The sequence below is a fragment of the Phaethon lepturus genome, unplaced genomic scaffold (genome assembly GCF_000687285.1).
Source record: "Phaethon lepturus isolate BGI_N335 unplaced genomic scaffold, ASM68728v1 scaffold6626, whole genome shotgun sequence".
Classification (NCBI taxonomy): domain Eukaryota; kingdom Metazoa; phylum Chordata; class Aves; order Phaethontiformes; family Phaethontidae; genus Phaethon; species Phaethon lepturus.
The window spans coordinates 1-5,270 of NW_010546850.1; positions in this window are offsets into that span (position 1 = coordinate 1).

Below are 5,270 nucleotides of genomic sequence, written 5' to 3' on the forward strand. Positions count from 1 at the left end.
GGCTTGTTGTCAGCATTGGACCCAGCGTTTGCCAGCAAAGGGGAGCTGTGCCCGTCGCCGTTATCAGGATGTGGACGCGCAGAAACGCCGTCAGTAGCATTCGGCGGCAGGGACTTCGCGGTTGCCAGGACTGTCCTCAAAAGCCACAAGAGCCTGAGGACCAAGGCTTGCTCTCCCCTGTGGGAACCCCGTGCTGCGGCTGCCCTATCCCTCCCGTACTGCAGGGTATGAGACATCTGTGCTGGAGGGTGAGGCACGAGCACGCTGAGAAGACACCTTCCCACGTTGCTCCTCAGTAGATACCACAGGCCTCTTGGCACTGCTTAGGGGCTGGAGACCACAAGTTCAGCTTTGCAGGCTGGAGTGGTTCCCACTTACATGTTTTTTCTCCTGTCTATTTGCATGAACAACAAACACTGTTCATCTCCCCTCACACATATTGAGAGCATCTGCTGTCTCAGCGGTATCAGGGCACAGAAATTAAAGGACACTTAGAGGTGCAAAAACCAACTAGCAAGGAACCGTCTGCTTTGAGGATGAAGTTGATCTCCTTTGCCAAATCTGAAGGCTCTGCCCTGGTAATGCATGCTGGGGGAGAAAAATAATTTCAATTTAAATGTTACCCAGGAGCTGGGCTGGTAGCACTGGCTAGAAGGGCTCACAGAAAGGTGCTCTAGAGAAGAGATTTTTTTCCCTGTGATCAGCTATCACAAACCAGTTGTAAATTGGTTTCAGACTGTGAAGGAAGGTGCTAAAAGCCTTGCCATTCCTCTTGCAGCACCAGCCTTCCAGACTTGGGTTACCCAGAGCAGGAGCCTGCCCTGGGAGTTACCTGTGTCAATATGCCCATTCTCTGCTAATCACCAATAAACTATGTATTCATTCCCAATAGTTTCTAACTGAGCTGGCTGGCAAACCCAGCTTAATTAACACTGGAGCCAGCTCTGCCCATGCTGTGACCCACTGAACAGGAATATCAATATTTACTTATTTAAATGAACTGTTTCAGAAAAAAAATATGCAGAATTCAGGATAATAGTGTGGCAGATCTGCACCTTCCATGAGACTAGCAGTGACTGTATCATAACAAAGCACTGCTAGGCCTAGAAACATCTTCTTCTGTATTGGAAGTGCTCAAAATATGTGTAAATTTGTCAAGTGTCTGGTTTATTTGTCTTTAAGGCCAGACACTGGGACAGCAAAACTACAACTCTAATATTTACAACACATTTTCAACAAGGGCTTGCTCACTTACTCAGTGATCTTCACCCATCCATCTCTACTTTCCTTGCATACTATTTAATATAGACCCCAGCCAGAAAGAGCACAAGCTCCTCTGTTCTGAGCATCCTTATTAATCCCTGGTTTAGGCTGAATTTTAATTCAAATTGTGATAATTTGTGGTAGTACATATTTTTGCATGATGAGACTATCAGCTCAAGAAAGTGAAGCAATTGTTTTTCCACACCTCTCTTGTTCTGCTTGTGGTCTTTTTTACTTTTATTCTTCATTGCATCACTGATAATAATAGACCCAAGCCTTAGCATCTTCAGCTTTCAAAAGGTAGGAGTTGCTGAAGGAACCCTGTGCATGTTGTGCAGATCAAACCATCCTCAAGAAGTCGGAGAACAGGGCTCTTAGCATAGAAAAGAGTTGGATGATTCTTTAGGTGATTAATTCAAATACTTTTCTTTCTTGCATGAAGTCCTGCCTGTCAGAACCTATGGTTTATGATAAATATTAATAAGCTGCTTTGGTAAGCTAACCTGTGAGCTGATTTCATAGAGTCTGCCTGAGCCTGTTCTAATGACATCCAAGATTATTTTGGTTTTGTCTTTTCTAGGGCCATTCTTCTTTGTAACATAAATCTTCTCAGTGATTTAGAAATAGATTGTTATAGCCATTAAAAAATACTAATGGGAGTAATCAATAGGCACTGGGAATCACTCTTAAAATAATACAGTGATCAAGATGATTGATTTTCCAGTTATATGAGGCATTTAGCACAAAGACGACTTCATCATGAAATCAATTGTGGAAGTTTGTTGAGCCTTAGCAGAAAGAGGCACAGGACTGGTGTTGCATATCCCTCTCCTGGCTTCTTAGGTATTTCACAGCTCTCTGTGGGGTTTATGCAGAAGGCAGGCCCAGGATGAGCTGACGGGTCTTTGGCTGCTGCGAGGCTGTGTACGGCTGTCGCTGAGCAGCGGACAGGAGGGTGCTCGGCTGGTTGTGCACCTCGCGGCAGACACCAGGGACCTGAAACAAGCTACCGAGTCTGACACGTTTTGGAGCATCGGGAAGCTCGTCAGCCTCATTAAAGGGTCTTCTGCAAGCCCCTTGGGCAGCCTGGACTAACACCTTCAGCCTTACAGCTGCAGCGAACAGAAGGCAATACAAATGGCACTTGTCATTACTTTTAAGTTGAGCCTCTGCTCTGCAACATGGTGCACGCTGCGGGGCCACACGCACCTAGGCAGGAAAGCCAGGAAAACGTGCGGAACTCTTCCTCCCTCAACCAGAGCTGAGCAAGGGTACCGATGCATCAACACCTCCTGCCTGCCCACGGGCCCATCTGGGAAGGCTGGGGTGAGCTGGGAAGGAGCTACGGGGCACCAGGGGTGGGCGGGAGGGCTGCAAGGGAGAGCAAGCCCAGGCTGTAACCTCGAGGCGGCTGGGCTGCACAGGGAAGGAGCCGCCAACCTGCCCTGTTGCAACGCTGCAGAAACACGGGGCGTGCTGCTGAGGCTGCCCACGGGCCCCGCTGGCTCACCGGGCTTCGCGTCTTGTGACGCAGAGCAGCCACGAGGAGCGGCAGCGCCCAGTCCCCGCCACTGCTACGTGCCCCGGGCCTTAAAGTTCCCTGGGGAAAGGGAAGGGTGGGGAGGGTGTGCGGCTGCCCTGACCCTTCTGCGGGGGTGCAGGGCGATGCCTGCGCAGGCTCGGCGCTGGGAGTTTCTGCAGCTCTCGTTGCTGCCACACGGACTTCACCGCAATCAGTCTTCTGCAGCGAGGCTTTTCATTTCGGGATGGCAACACAGGAAAGCATCCAGATTTTACCATGAAAGCAGGTAAGGCAGTCCTAAGTCACTGGATGAACACAAATTGCCAACAAATATTTTCAGTGTGCTTCAAGAATAGCTTCACAGCTTTGGACAAACTGTGCTGAGGCTTCTTCTCAGTGGATGATTCTCCTTTGACCTTTTGAATGCTTGTAGCCAGCTCGTCTAATCTGAGAGAGGTCTCTTGGCAGAGGGAAGGAGATGCAGCCATAAAGCGGCTCTCATATTGTTTTACTCTAACCTTGAAGGGCTTGGTTTAGATCAATAGCTTGTGGAGGGATCTTTAATCAAGTTGCTGAACCTTCCTTTGGATGTCTAAGCACTCTGCGTTCTGAATCTTAATTACGTTCTTCAAGGACTTGGATTTAATGCCATGTTTGTTCACAATATATTCATCCTAGACCAACATGAGTTAAAAAGAAAAAACTACATTTTTAACCGGGCTGCGGTGTGAAGGACACTTATACCAAAAAGCCAGAAAATATCTGAAGGCCTGTTTCTGCTAGAAGATAAACAGGCATTTGCTAAGCCATCTCCCCAAATGAACTAGCATTCAAATAGGATCTTCATTTGGAAAACAAAGAACAAAAAAAAGAGTCTGTCATCACATTCAGATTGGATATACCTTTGCCCTATTACTATGGGTCTCCTCTTTCATCAACTACAAGTTCAGTGACCTGTTTTTTATTCAGAGTTTTAGAGCGCAAATATGTCACGTTTGTAAGCATACCAAACTATTCCTTAATCTCATCATTTTCAAAAAGAATGGATGTAAACAAAGGCATTCAAACAAAAGAAAATAGCACACAACACTGTGGAATTTTTAGTTTTTTGAAAGTGATGGTTTTATCTTTCTTTTGGATGATGTTGTTTATTGTAAGACATCATTTTTATTAAATACACTGTAATACAAGAGACTTTCCATGTCATATTGAGAGAAGCTGGTCACATGATTCACAAACAAAACTTTTAACACTGATACCTAGGCATCACTTTGAAATCAGCCAAGATGCAATGAAAGTTTTAAAGCAATGACTTGTTATAACAAACTGCAAAACAAGAACCACTAAATATTTCCACGGAGACATCACATTAAAAAAAGGAAAGGAGAAAAGTAGCTCTACACACCAGGTCACAGTTTGGTGACAATATAGAGATTTATATTTATATGTAGATATCTTCCTCTTTACCTTAAGTGACAAAGAGAGCGATATCTAGAAATATATATATATACATAAAGTATAGGTGGAGAGCAGGGCTGGGACAAATATTTCATAATTAATTGATTCTCTCTCTATTGGTGATTCAATTAAACATCAGTGTTGAATTAACTTACTTGTATATAAAACATTCTTAGCTGCTTTTCTTTAAGTTACAGAAAGATACATATAAGCTGCAAGATATAGGCCTCTGGAAAGATTTGATTTGATCTCTGTTTTCTTACATATTCCAATCAAATGGCCTCACTACTAGCAGCTTCTATTATCATTGCCCAAAGTATTCAGTGTTTATAAAATACCAGCTGGTCATCACTCAGAACCTTCTACAAGCAAACAAAAAAACCCCACAGACCTGGTCTAGAATGCATAGACGGAAAATAACACACCCATCATTTCCCATTTCTTCTCCTGAGACATATGTTTAAAAGATGGCAAAATAGTCACTTGGTTGCTATTGTGAAATTCACAGTGTTTTCCCTGCAACATGTAGACTTTTTTTTTTTGCTTCATATTTGTGATGAATGTAGCACCCCCACCCCCCTACCCCCCAAATAAAGGTGTTTTAACTAAGGCTCTAAAGGACCTCTTGATTCAAAGCAGCAGTGGTTCATCCCAGCCCTCACAACAAGAAAATACAACTTCCTGTGCTTTCAAAACCTTTGTCTTTGATTAGAAACCCTGATCTGTTCCCCAGCCCCTCCCCACTCCCCTCCCTCACATTTTATAGCAGTATTTGAAATTCAGTTACAGGCTGCAACAACCCAGACACAGACTTGATCTAACACATTTACATTGTACCTTAGTCATCCAGTGACCTAATAATTTTATTGGGTTATTTAATTTCTTTTTGAAGTGTTTTGTAAAAGTCTACATCAACCACAATGAAAACGATCTCTCAGAAAGGTGGGGAGGGGTACAGAGAGTGAGAGAGAAAGATAAGAAAAGAGAGAAAAGAAAAGAAAAGAAGAAGGAAAGAAGGAGAAAAGGA